Below are 14,895 nucleotides of genomic sequence, written 5' to 3' on the forward strand. Positions count from 1 at the left end.
TATATACAGTGTGTATATACACACACTGTATATATACAGTGTGTGTATATACACACACTGTGTGTATATACATACACACAGTGTGTATATACATACACACAGTGTGTATATATATATACACACTGTGTGTATATATATATGTGTGTATGCATATATTGATCTATCGACTAGATAGATCTATATATATATATGCTGCATCACCGTGCTGTCCTTTATTTTTTTTTTTTGGTCCAAAGTCCATCCATTTTCTAACACCCTTGTCCCTTAGTGGGGTCGGGAGGTGCTGGTGCCTATCTCCAGCTAATGTTCTGGGCGAGAGGTGGGGTACACCCTGGACAGGTCGCCAGGACAGGACAGGACACACCACCATGCACAAACACACTCACACCTGGGGAGAATTTGGAGAAGCCAATTAATCTGACAGTCATGTTTTTGGACTGTGGGAGGAAGCCGGAGTACCCAGAGAGAAATCACGCATGCACAGGGAGAACATGCAAACTCCATGCAGAAAGAAACCAGGTCGGGAATCACACCCAGAACCTTCTTGCTGCAAGGCAACAGCTCTACCAGCTGCGCCACTGTGCAGCCCTTTTTTCCCAAAATGTGAGATGTAATTTCAAATGGTTCTGACCTGGACACTTTTTGCTAGTTGCTTGTTTTAGAGGTTTTCTTGCTTTTCTCACTACAAATGTTTCTCCAATCTGAACCATTTGCAAGAAATTAATACTGCCTCTCTTGAGGACACTTTACATTGGTCAATTTCCCCAATTTACAGGGTTTTGGAAATCTGGGAGAAACCGGAGCACCCGGAGAAAACCCACAGCAATTTTTTTTTTTTTTTTTTTGGTCTAAAATGTGAGAAGCATTTGGAGGTTTTGGAAACGGTTCAGAGCTTACCTTTTCTTCCTTCTCTTCGTTTTTTGCTGTTTCTTCAGTGTCAAAGTTTGTCGCATCAGTTTCCACACTGAAGATTTTTCTTCTGTGGCTGCCGCCACTGCTTCAGGATCTGAGCTTTCCCTTTTGTCTGACAGAGTTTCCGAACAGATGTCTGTCACTTCAAAAGGTTCGGGGTCAAGAATGCTTGAACCTTTCTGCACTTTTTCAACAACGTAATTTAACTCCTCAGGAGATACCTCAGGTACCTCCATATTGTCTGGCAGGGTTTCTTTTATGAGACGCCAAAGATCCATGGATGCGTTGTCAGAGAAGGTTTTTGCAGGGATAGTCTCTTTTTCCTCATTTGGTTGTAGACGCCTGGCCGCTTTTCTTCTTGGAGGTCTGGGCTCTTCTCTGTCTTGGAGCGCCGTTTTCATTTTTTCCGGTTCTGCTCCAAGTTCGTTGATCATGTTAATTTTGCTCTTCATGTTCTGGGAGTGAGCTTCCTTCTCTTTATCTAGCACCTGCTCAAATAGTTCTGCTTTCTGTCTCAGAGCAGAAACGTCCCTCTCATATGTAGTCCTAAGTTCCTGGTACGAAACTCTGGCCTGCTCCAGTTCACTCTATAGATGCTGTATTGCCTCTGTGGACTGCTGCTTCAGGAAAGTGAACTCTTGTGATGTTCTCTGATTCAGACTGTTCTTTTCGGATCCGAGTGTGTTGATAAGATGGTGATCATGCTTTGCTCTCTCTAAATTAAGTTCTTTTGCACAATTCATCTCATACTGATATTGTTCTGCTTTCTGTCTCAACGCAGCAACTTCTGCTTCATATCTCCTATTTAGTTCCTGATATGAAATCTCAGATAGCTCCAGCTGACTCTGCAGACGTCTCTGTTTCCTGCAGGCAGGCGATCTCTTTGGACAGTTTTTCATGGAGCTCGTCCTTCTCGGCTCTCAGGTTTTCAGAGATATGTTGTTCGTGCCTGATTCTCTCTTCATAAAATGACTGCGCGTCAGCCTGCAGGTTCCCCTCAAATGCGGCTTCACATTTTGATTGAAGCTCCTCGTACAGACTCTTCATTTGGTCCAGCTGTTGTTGAAGGGTGTCACTCTTTTCTTTTTCTGCCCGGATTGCTTCCTTGCTGGCGATATGAGCGACCTTCAGTTGCTCAAAGTCCTGCTGCATTTTCCGCTTGTGCTTTATGCCATTCTGCACCTGGGAAGTGATAGCAACAAGGCTGAGAGACTCAAGAGTTGGAAACCTCTTCTGCTGTCAGTTGTTGTCTAGTCATCTCCTTCAGTCTTTCCTGCCTTTTTAACTCTGCTCTGGTATTGTCCAGCTCTCTCTGGACGTAGGCAACCTTTTGGTTCTCTTCAAACCATTTCCAGAAGAGAGCCAAGTCTAAGGAGCTCTCTCTGGTAGTCAATGAGAAGTTGATGTCCGGCTCTCCCATCCCATGGCTGGGGTCTCATCCCACCGTTATAGTATTGCGGCCTTTGATAGGACATACTTGGGCAAAACAATACTTGTTCAAATCAATATTGGAAAAACAAACTCACTGTTCGACTCTCAAAGGGCTTTGCATACGTCAGTAATGTAGCAAGCAATGACAATAATGTAGAAGTTTGCTGAATGCATACAGTGCTGATGGGGGAGGGTTATGCAGTTTTAGGGTGGCTCTGATTTATTATTTTGTTCATGGTTGTTTTTTGTTGAGGCATTGCATCTTAGGACAGTTGTCCCGTCTTTTTTTGCTCTTACTTCTTTAGTTTTGGGTAGTTGGTATGATGCGTATCCATGGCAAAGAGGTATTGTTTTTACTGCTGGGAGAAGCTAATCATCATCTCAAAAGCTCAAATAGTGAACTAACTACTGCCACCTGTACTACAACCGCAAATCTCATTAGACTTTAAAAGAAGGCTTTGTAACTGTGGAGAAGATTTCTTCCATAGTTTGTAATGGACCCTGCAAAGGAGCAAGATGAAGTTTAACTTATATAATCACACACCTTTTCCATTCAGTAATTCATAACATAAATAGTCTTCCTATTTCCCATATCCCTTCTAAATAAAGATGAAAATAATACATACACACAAACATACATACGCACATACAAATCTACCTGCATATAGACCAGTGACGTGCAGTAATGTTCATTGCTGGTGAGGCACTGACTTACGACTTATACGCCATGCATGTTATTGGACGTACGGAAATTTCGCGCAGGCATACAACGCTGGGGGGCAAAAAAGACTAACCTTTTACATGTCATCCATAGCCGCGTTAACTCAGCGAAACTTAGAAATGTAGGTATTAATTTCGTGCTATGATCCACAGCAAAGGGAAAGAGGCATTCGCCACGCTACACGCAGACTCGTTGCCATAGCAACTGACAACAATGCCACTTCATGTTTTAGGATTTAACACCAAAAAAAAAAAACATTCAAGAATTTTGCGCACAGAACAGAACATTCAGTATGTTGTTGTAGTATGTTTTAGGCTTAATGTTTTATTAATAAATAATTGCTGTGGTAGATTAGCTACCGCTTCTACTTTACTGAATTATTTAGACCAGGGATGCCCAAGTCCAATCCTCGAGAGCTACCATCCTGCAAGTTTTAGAAGTATCCTTACTCCAACAGACCGGGATCAGCTCTACAGAGGCCTGATAACGAGCCATACATTTGATTCAGGTGTGTTGAAGCAGGGATGCATCTGAAAGTTGCAGGATGGTAGCTCTCGAGGACTGGACTTGGGCTCCCCTGATTTAGACATGCAAACTGTAGCACATAAAAAAAAAGCTAAACAAAAACATCTTATTGCTGCCTTACCTTTACTTATCAATGAAATCCATGCACCCCTAATTCTGCACAAAAATACCGTTCATCCAAAGCCAAGTCTATCCTTGCCATGTCTTTTCTACTCCGTTTAAGAATCATCAAACTGTCGAAGCAAAACGTTCAGCTCCGGTGTTGGTCTTCCTTTAGTTATTATCTTCTGCTTCAATTGAAAATCCACTTTAGAAAACTGTTTAAGTGTAGAAATGTAGTCTTTCATGTTGACGTCGGAAGAGAAGAGAAAACAAATATATCGCTGTACTTTACTTATTTACTGTATGGCTAGCTCCATGGTTAGCTCACTGTGTCTTACTCTGCAGTTGTGGAGTCACAATATCTGAGATCGTGAGCGCCCCCAGCGATGAGGCAAGAGAACTGCCTGCCTCACCTTAAATTATGGAAAATCAGTCCATATATTAAATGTTTTTTAGCCATTTTATTGCCGGCGTACAGACAGGACGAACATGCTGTCATAGAATGGCAGCCAGTGCAGTTAGTGAGAGGTTGCGCAATCCCAGGTGAGGCTCAGCTCACTGCTGCCTCACCGGCTTCGCTTCTGAGCATTTGAATGGGAAAATGCGAACATCCAGTGATTTTGAATAAAAAATAATCAGAATTGGTTAAGCTAAGTAAAAAATAGGTACTTTGTAGTACAAACCACAGGGTGAAAATAGCAATTTAAATGATTTTATTACTATTTTTCCTTGATGACAGGTGAGGCTGTGCCTGACAGCACTGATAGATACTGTGATTAAATCACACGCTGCTGAATTCTACTGTCTTGGACGTCAGAGATTGGATCTGGGAATGAAGGTAAACTGAAGTGTAGCAGACGTCTCGAAAACTGCTTAATTTGATTGTTCATTCTGTAGCTTCATACAGGTCAATAATTTAGTTTTTATTTGCTCAAAAATTAAAGAAATGTGTTTAAAAAATATACTGGTTGTACAGCACTGTGTGTCACTAGTTTAAGTTAGATGCAAATTATAAGGCGTGCTAATGAATGGTCTACATCTGCCAGTTTCACGGTCTTGGCAGCCATGTTGGAACTTCTAGCTGGGAACTCTGCACAAGTTTTTTTTTTAAAGTGCAAACAAAAAACTTTTCCAAGGAAGCATTGGTTTTATTTTTGAAGGATCAGATTAAGATGTTAAACAGAAATGAATTCAATGGTTTTCAGATTTGTATTTGTAAGGTAACATTTAAAACATGATTTTTTTTTTACACCTTATTGCTTTGTGTGGACCTGTCAGGTAAAATGGCATTAAAACACTTTGAAGTCGTAACATGACACAATGTTAAAAGCTGTACAAATAACAACATACCGTGTCTACTTTTTTATTGCATAACACACATATGTGTCAAAGTGTCCGCTATATTCTGGCATATTAAAGGAAGGCATATTACCGATATTACAGAGAACACTGTAATATTATTATGTTTGGATAATCTGTATATTTGGCTGTGTTTTATTGTGATTATTGAGGTTTGAAAGCTACACACAAAGCAAACTCGTGAGTCTAACACCGCCCTCGAGCAAACAACCCAAAAAAGGCGCTTTTCACTGTTTTCTTTCTTTCACAGAGTCAGGCTGGAATTTTTCTCTCACTGTAGATAATGCAGAGACTTATTTGACATGGCACTGCATGTTCAATAAGATTTCTTTCCGCTCTGCACACTACTCTTACACCATTTGAATGGTTAATTGAATTAGACATTTAATACTATTATGATTTTGCAATTAGGGATTATTTAATCCCTTTAATCAAGGGCTCTTTAATTTAAGCAGCCTGCTGTCATTGTGATCCACAAACATAAAGGATGCCATTAATCCAACTGGCATCCTTAATGTTTTTGGTAACCAGTAATTACACCAAAATATCGTATTTTGTTATTATTCTCTTTGCTTTTCCCCTTGAAAAAAGTAGACACTAAAGCTAGAGGCATAAAAGAAGATAAGGCATTTAAAAGATACAAGAAAAAAACATCTTTATTTTTGTTTCTAAGTAGCAAGAATTCAGTGAACGAAATAACATTATTTAAAACTGTTTCATGGCATTGTGAGCATTGTTGACCATTTCGCCATTCTATATATACAAAATGGTTAAAAGATGGTACATCCTCTGTTGACTTTAGATTTTAATGTGCACCATATGACTCATCCCCATCATTCCAATCATTTCCATGCCCACAAGTTATAATGACAGCAACCTGGCAATGAAGAAGTAGACCACGTAAAAACTGAGTGAGGTCAGTGAGTGTTCAACTGTTTGGAGAGATCTCCAACTGTCTTAAGTCAATACAGACTTTTAAGCTCCAAGTGCCAATCAGATTAGTTCAAGAACACAGCATAGAGAGTTTCACAGAGTAAGTTCCCGGAACTGAGTTGCTGCAACTTAGCCTGACGATCCTTAAAGGCAATGCAAAGGATGTAGTGGTGTAAACCAAGCCAGTAGAGGAACAGATACATCTTCTCTGGAGTGAAAAAATTGTCATTTTTTTCTCTGGCAATTTAATGGACAAAACAGGGTGACTAGCTTGATTGCTTGTGTTGAGTGTAAAATTTAGTTTAGAGAGAAGAACATAACTAAGGGATTCTAAGTTAAAGAAGGGTAAGAAAGATGATCTTGTCACATCAAAATTAAAGACATGTTTACTTTTTTCAGTGATTCTTGAGAATAGGGACAAAACAGGTCCTATGGATAAAGCATGAAATTTGAATAAAATATACACAAAATATATTTTTTTCAAATATCTAACTAAACTAACCTGGGTCATGTGAGCACAACAATGTATATTTTTCTTTTTTTTGCTGAATATTTTTTATTTTAAACATTGTAGTCGGTGGATGATGCCTGTAAAAGCCCTTGTCCAGGAGCAGAACTCAACACATTCTTATAGTTTAAAACAATTAAAGAAATACTAAAATTATATATTATGACAATTAAGTATAAGTAGTCATATAAATAATTATAAAAGTATCGATAAATTGAAATAAAAATAATTTTTAGATATTTTCCAACTCCGTTGAAATTTGTCCTTAGTTTTTGTCAACACCGTCAGAAATGAAAAGAATGTAAAAAAATCAGGCATTATTGGGGGGCACCGGAACTTCTGAGGACCCCATGACGTTGTCTTTTCTCTTCCTTTGCTAGGAGGGCTAGTTAGCTCCGGTTAGCTTAAGTTATTCTTTAGTTTTTTCTTCTGTTTTATTCCTAACTTGTTTGTCACAACCATGATGTGTCAACTCCATAACTGACAATTTACAAAACTTTGATGAAATTTTGCGGAATAAAAGCTTAATTTTGGTAAACTGTAAAGATTTCATGGACCTGACGAGCTACAATATGGCCTCCTTCAGAATAACATCATATAAATTGAGGTAGTTTGGCATTTCGTCAACTCCGTCAGATGTCAACTCCGTCAGAGTTTTTCTGACTCTTTCAGTGAAATTGTTGTCAAATCTCACTTAATTGTGCAACTAATTCATTTTAATGTATTTTACATGAATTGCATTACTTCACATGTACCAAGTTTTTCATTTTACTCACTAGTTTGTCACCACCTTCAGTTCTGTGTCAACTCCGTCATGCACTGTCAACTCCATCAGATGGACTTTTTCTTGTTTTTTGTTTTAAATAATATTTATTTTATTTCTTGAGAAGCATTTGTCTGTAAATTGAGTAAAAATATCACTAATGGGGTATTTTAAAAATCATTTTAGATTTATTTTTGTCAGATGGTGATGACAAAGTTCTGGGTCAGGTCGATTAAAAATGTAATTTAAAAAAAAAATTCGCAACTGGGAGCCTGTACCTTAGCATCTTCATATTTTCTAAACATTATTTGTCATATTTGCATACATAAGGTTGAGAAATAATAAAAAAAAAATATGGGAAAATTAAAACCCATTTTGTCCCTATTCTCAAGAGTCACTGTTTTAAAAAGGTATCCCATCTTTTTTTGTCCTAAGAAGTGATCATAAAAATCACCAATCAAGGCCTCACATTAAGGTAATTTCAAAATGGCGGGAAACAAGTTTTGTTCTATTCATGCAAAAAGGAGTCCATCTCTCCTGTTTCTAACTCCTGGTCTTCTTCCATTGTGGATAATGTGAATGGACTGAGTCTCCCGGGTGTCACGGCCCTCTCTTTTGCCTTACAGGCAAATCTTTAGCAGCCACTCAGACGGGAGCTACTACCAAAGTCTACAGCAGTCTGTGGGGGCAAAAAACCGGACGATGTAAAATGATGATGATGGGTTTCATCTTGGACTTAGAAGATTGCATCGCCAAGCGCATGTGGAGCACGGCAGAGAAGGGAGAGCGCTACCCGGCCAAGGCAGAGCATTCTTGACAGTCCCTTTATTTTGAATTCACCAGGACTTGACATATGCCTCAAATTGTTTGGTCTCAACACGCAGCAGATCCATACTCCGCTGTGATGGGAGACAGGGGTCCGCTGTCTGCCGCTGAGGCTCTGTGTCTGTGTCATGAATGCATTCCAAAGACTCAATTTTGTGTGTTGCGTGTGTGTTGGCGTTTTCAGTGCATATGTTGCTGTTTTGCATGCATGATGGGAAAGCATAAATGGCAACATATGACATTTGCCATTTCCTGCCCATGCAACTTGATCATGTGTCGTTCAATTGCCCTTGATGGACAGTTTCTGTTCTGTAAAGTAAAACAGTGTACAAGTGCTTACTAGAAAAGAAATGCAAAACTAGGCAGGCATTTTATCTTTACAGTTAATTTACAGTCAAAACATGCGACTGGATCTCCTGAACGTGTCCCGCATTCGCAGTAGAGGCCGCAATAGCGTCAGCGTTCTCGGTGTTTTGCCAACCGCCATAGAAAGAAGAAGGGCTCAGTGTTTGCATGTGTTCTGGCAACCGAGTGCCACGAAGTAAACGTGGTTTTTACTTTTGCAAAAGTAAAAATCGGAAGGCAGTGCATTAACATTAGCACAAACATTACTTATGTAGCTACTGCTCACATAAGCAGTAGCCTTTTCCCTAAAATATGCTTTTTAGCTACTTTGTTCATTAGCCATGAATGCTAATGAATACTAATGTTCATTAGCCATGGCTAATGAACATTAGCAATAAATTAGCTAATGGCTAATGTTCATTAGCTAATGTTCATTAGCCATTGGCATCCTCCATTCAGTTTGCTGAAGCACACTGAATGGAGGATGTCAATGTACCCCACATGCCACTGAAAGCATTTAGGCTAACATTAGCATTTTGGCTAATTTTAGCCTATTTTAACATACTGAATGGAGTAAGTCCGTGTTACTCAACATGCTTGTAACTCTCCATATGCTATTGTGTACATTGTAGCTTACTTTAACATTGATGCTAATTTTTGGCATCAGAATGCTGGGGTCCAACCGATAGGCCCGTTTAAACTTCTAAAGAAATGTTCTATTTTTTCCTGAAATGCTGCGCTGGTACTATTAGCTTTTTATTGACTAAGATATTTAGTGCAACGACACTAAATTTGAATTTCAGAGTAAAAACTGCCAGATGATCTTGAATAGAGAAAATGTTTTATGGTACAGTTTGTAGTATTTTGAAGATGTAATGGGGGGTGTAACTCAGTGTCAACAGTAGATGGGTGAAAGTAAAAAGGAGTCGATAAGGTATTTAAATGTGCAAAGTTAAGACTGGCTTGCAGAGGATATGAGATTGTGGTTTTAAACCACAATCTGGCCTACAACAAAAAATTTCAGAAGCTGCAATCCAGCAAAACCAGAGGCAGAAAAGAGGAAAGAATTACATCAGGGAAAGCTAAAGTCGGATTACCGTCACCTAGATTACGGTTAAATTATCTGCTACATCACTCCTTTAATTTAGCAATTGTAATAACAATATTCATAGATCATAGATTAGGCTAAATACTATAGAGTGAAGCTCTTGTCATCTTGTAAAAAGGTGGCATGCCACAGAGACAAATAAAGAATGACTTGTATTACCCTGGAGCAAAGTGCTAATCAAGACTGTCCCCCAACTCCAATCTAATTGTCCACGTCCAGCTGATCAGCCAACGGAGCCCCTTTTTCTCGGCACTTACTGAGATCATTGGTTTGAGAAATGATCCAGTGAACTGTACTAACTCGGATATGATTGGGTGGCCATTTAATAGCATTTGGGGGATGGTCTCGCTGATGTCTGTCGCAGCACTAATTGCAGCTAATTTACTGTGAAGCCTTTTCCCGAGCTGCAGTTGTTTTGGGGGTGGCACCCAGAACGGCGCTAAAGCTCACATTTTATCCACGCAAGTAGGGGAAAGGAATTCACTGAGAGAGGCTTCAAGATTTGCAGAGGTTGTTTATTTCCGGGAAATTGAAAATGCTGATGGTTTCTAGGCACATTCTCAGGTCAAGCATCACATTCAGAGACATGGTCAAACGCTTCGCAGATTAGGATTTTTGTCAAATTAAATTAGGTTCTTCTGGTTTATTTTGCCCCTGCTTACATAAAACAAGACACCTTCTGTGGAACCACAAGCAGTGCTGTCATAGGTGACATTAACTTGCAGGTTTACTCAAGCATACAACATAACGCTTGCAAACATTACACAATCATCCTATGAATGGCCTTCTTGTTGGATACTTATTAATCTTCTCTGCACCCATGCCATCAGCTTTAAGGGTGTGTAATGACTCGTAACGAAGGCAGCGCTCTGTTCTTAATGTGGGCCTACTGGGATCACCCCCATCCGTGAACACCAGGCTGTCCACTCATCAGTTCCAAAGGACAAACCTCTCCGTTCCCTTTGAAAATCCAGCAGTTACTGTACGCCACAATTACACTCTTCTGTTTCTATTTGACACATCTGGCTGTGGATGTGACAGAAATTGAAACCCCGCCTCGTCGCTCCTCCAAGCGCACATTTGACTCTTTTACTAAAAATATTCCTCAGCCAGGACTTTGTCTCGAGCAGGACAATTTTCTTACTTCCATCAATCCAAAAGAAGTCCTATTATTGCCTCAGACGCTCTCCAGGCGAACTTGTCACCTCTGCGTTACCTCTGGGTTTGCCCCCCTCTCCGAGCCCCGGCTCTTCCGAGCCCCACATTATTCCATTTAAACTTCAATCCTATTTACGGCCTATCCTTTCCCTCGCCTGCCCGAGGCAATCAAACTATTCATCCAGCGGACTTCATGTCATCCGACCCCCGTCATAAAAGCCTCTGTTGGGATATGTGTCCAGGAAAAGTGTATGTTTGCCAGTGTTGTGCATTTGGGTGACTTGTGTGGGTCTGCTTGGTAAAAAAAAACCCTAAAAGTAAAAAACAGAAGGTTTGTAGGTGTGACTTTATGACGGTTTAGGGCAACTGCAATATAGTAGTACCTTGCAAAAAATATTCACACCAATTGAACCGTTTGTCGAATGCAAACAAAAATTTATTTCCTAGGGTTTTACGTGATAGATCAACTAATAGAGTTATTATAAAAATCTGGCGTACATTTCCATCCGTCGCACCTGAGCCAACAATTTGCAAAACTAAATTTTTTTTGCCACTGCAGATCAAAGTATTTTGAGGTACGTCTTCACCAGCCATTATCTTAAACTCAGTCAGATTGGATGGGTAGCATCTGTGAACATCATTGTTCAAATCTTTCCGGAAATTATCAGTTGTTTGAGTTTTAATTGGGTCATTCTGCTGGCATGTAATCCCCCCAAAAAACTCATGAGCTGTCAGCTTGTGGCTTAACTTCTTTTTTTTTTTTTCTTTTCCCTGTTGACTTCTCCTCTCATCCCAATTTGTGCCCTGGTGGAACTTCCTGCATCAGCAGAAATGAGGTGCTGGGGAAGAGGTAGGATAAAAGGTCTGCCCATCACCGTCCTTCTCTTTTTTCCCCCCGTGTTTTTGTTGTTCCGTGTTGTTGTTCTTGTTTTCTCCTTGTCTTTTTTTTTTTTGTTTTTTTTTTGCATCACATCTCCCTCCAATTAACACCGGGGGATGCTCGTAATGAGCTGCTGCAGCGACGTTTGAGGCAAGGCCTTTGTGGTGTGCAGAAGTCGAGGGGTGCTGGTGATACGGCGAGACAAGGGAAGACGGAGGGGTTGTAGGGGGGGTTGGGAGGGAGAGGGGGGCATAATGCGAGGATGGATTGACAAGCACGGGGAGGCATTAGGCAAATGGCATCATTAAAAAGTGCAGTTACCTGAGCCAGGCTTCATGTGGCATCAGATGAGAGAGAGGAGAGCGGGAGACGGGGCAGAAGGGAGAAGCACGTTGGGGCTGAGCGCCTCCAGCTTCGCTGCTCTGGTAAATTTGATCTTCTTGCTCTTCTTCTCATGTTTAATACACTCCACCTCTTTACTGGAGGCCTGCACATGAGACAGAGGCTAGAGATAAGGTGCAGGATTTGTGGTATGCCCCTTTTGATGCCACATGTCTGTACATGTGTATACAGGCGTGTGATCAGCTAACATTTACAGATTTTTTTATTATAATTTTTTCCCCCCCCCTCAATAATAAAACATATCACTGAGCATCATTTAATTGAATGTTTGCAGTCGCGAACCTGTGGTGTAATTGCCCCAAACCCTGTACGAGCATAATCAGAGGCTGCGTGTGCCAGTTTGTGTGTATGACGATGCATTTTGCAGGTGCTGAGTTAGGCAAGTGTGCGTGTGCGTGTGCGTGTGTGTGTGTGCGTGTGTGTGTGTTTCAGTACATGTGACCGTCCTCCGTTGGTCCTCTCTGTAAATGGCAGCCAAGGAGAAAAGGGAATGTGGAGTCATTTGACTGCAGAGATTCCTGCTGAGGTGCCTCTGGCAGCCGGTTAGAGCAACCCCCCATAACACACACACACACACACACACACGCACACACACACACACACACGCACACACACACACACACACACACACACACACGCACGCACGCACGCACGCACACACACACGCAGGGGTACACGTGCCCCTGTTCCCCACTTTTTAAATTACATGTTTCCAAAGCCGACTAACCTGTTAGCTACCATTTACATTATGACAGCTAAATGTAGCTGGTACCATTTTTGGAAGGCTTTCAGAAAATTGTTAAATGTGGCCCTTTATGTTCCCCCTAACCAACTTTGCCTGAAGATGTTGATCTTTCTTTTTGATGATGTGTACAGGGAATATTCTTTTTTATTACTTCTATTTACAATCACTTCTAAATTTTAGTTTTAAATTTGGTTTGTACCTGCTTTATGCCACAGCTATAAATGCCAAATACAGTAAAGGTCATGTGGCCGGACATCATTTCCATTTTTGAAGAAAGTAAATTGTGAATTCTCTATTGAAATAGTCTCTATATGTCAAACTTTACTACACAGAGAAATGCAGGGGTAGAAATAAATTTGAATGTCATGTTGGTTGATAATTGGGCTCACAGTTGTGTCATTATCAGACACATATTTTTAAAAATAAAACAATATTTGCTGTGCCCTGTTGCAAATGTTTTTTTGTTTTTTTTCTGTTTTTTTCTTAACTCATGGGCTTTTAGAAATGGGGGAATACAAATCTTCCTGTCATGTTAGAGGATATTTCAGCTGACTTGGTGTTGCCAGTCGTCACTTCAGTCATGTGAATTTGGTGAGTTTTAAGCAAAAAACCCCCAAAACAAACTGTAATAGCTTCGATCAATTGGTCACTGATAAGATCACATCAAAAGTCAGACGTCAGGCTTCCATTAAAGGTACAGTTTTATATTTATTTTAGTCTTTGGGATTTATTGCTCACATAACTCCAAAGGAAAAAAAAATATTTATCCATAAATACCTTTATTTGAATTGGAAAAATGTAACATTTCTGGATAAAATTAATAATTAACTTCATGTATTGTTTCTGCATTCATGTCATTTTCTTTTAAATGTTAATGTAAAACAGTGATTATCTCCGAATCCCCTCATTTTCTGTTGGATCCAAAACTCCTCCCGCCATCAACGACCTTGCCGATTTTTTTCTTTTCAGGCTCAAAGTTTGTTACATGTGCAGCATTTTCTAATTTAAAACAAAGTTTACATAAATGGTTTCGTGTCTGTTATAATTTGCAGACCTTGAAGAGGAATCTATCCCTAATCAACCGTCACCAGGCATTTTCCTCTTCCTAAGACCATTAGAACCAGTCATGGGTGACAGCTACTGTATGATCAGCTGTTTTTTTTTTTTGTTTTTTTTTTTAAGCCTATTTTGGTGCAAAACTGCACATTCCAATGCCCAAGAAACACACAGTTGGTGACACAAATTACAAGACCCGATGGCATGTGCGCCGGCTTTTTATGTGTTGCGAGTGTATCAGTGTCACTCGCAGAGGGCTACAATTGCAGATGAAACTGTTTTCTCATTCCAAACACAAATTAGATTTGTGCACCGAGCGACCAGGAAGTGGGGAAATGTTGCCTTTATGATTGTCACAGATCAGCAGCTAGCTTATTCCCCGGAACAATGAATGAATAATGAAATAAATAAAACGGATGTCTTCAAATCCATAAACCTATCTAATTGGCTCATAGGAGAAATGGAGAGCAGTTGAGGTCTCACTTTCTCAGCATTGCGCCATTATGTAAATTGAAGCCAATCAAACTGCTGCCATTGAGACGCTGTGTAATAGAGTTGATAAGCTAGGCGGTTTTGAATTAGCCATAAAAGGAGTCATATAAATGGATAAATTCAGCCTTGCGTATTTTAACCCAGTGAACTTAATTTTAGTCTGAAGTCACACTGCTTCATACGTCTGATCACTGTGAACCTACCAATGGTTGATGGTTGTTTGTTCTTTTTTTTTTTTTTTGATAGTGGTGAAGGATTTCGGCCTAATCCTAGCGTTGCAGTTATTGGGTTAACAAAAGTAATTGTGGAAAAAAAAATAAATTCATGTCTTTTATGCCATTTTTTTTTTTTAGTAGAAAGGAAACATGTACTCCTCCTAGAATCTGACTTTGAAATAATGTGTAATTATTCATTACGTTTGTTGTTTGTTACTTTGATTTTGACACAGTGACTTTAGCAAAACGTTTGGCTGCCTTACAACTGTTTGTAAGAAGTACAGCTTTATTACGAGTAATAAATGATAAGCCTTTAATTTTAAAAATGACAGTCTGGGATTTCTGGCACCAAAAATGTTTCTGAATTTTCTTTTTTTTTTTCCAACAGAGATATAGTAAAAACCTTTTTTTCTCA

General features: G+C 39.8%; 1 pseudogene; it reads right to left on the bottom strand.

Moving 5' to 3' along the window:
• Positions 1-211: 211 nt before the first annotated feature.
• LOC148153347 (uncharacterized) lies at positions 212-2,387 on the bottom strand (annotated as a pseudogene).
• Positions 2,388-14,895: the final 12,508 nt, after the last annotated feature.

This window comes from Poecilia mexicana, unplaced genomic scaffold (assembly GCF_051168715.1).
Source record: "Poecilia mexicana isolate PSO_F unplaced genomic scaffold, ASM5116871v1 scaffold_20, whole genome shotgun sequence".
Taxonomy (NCBI): Eukaryota; Metazoa; Chordata; class Actinopteri; order Cyprinodontiformes; family Poeciliidae; genus Poecilia; species Poecilia mexicana.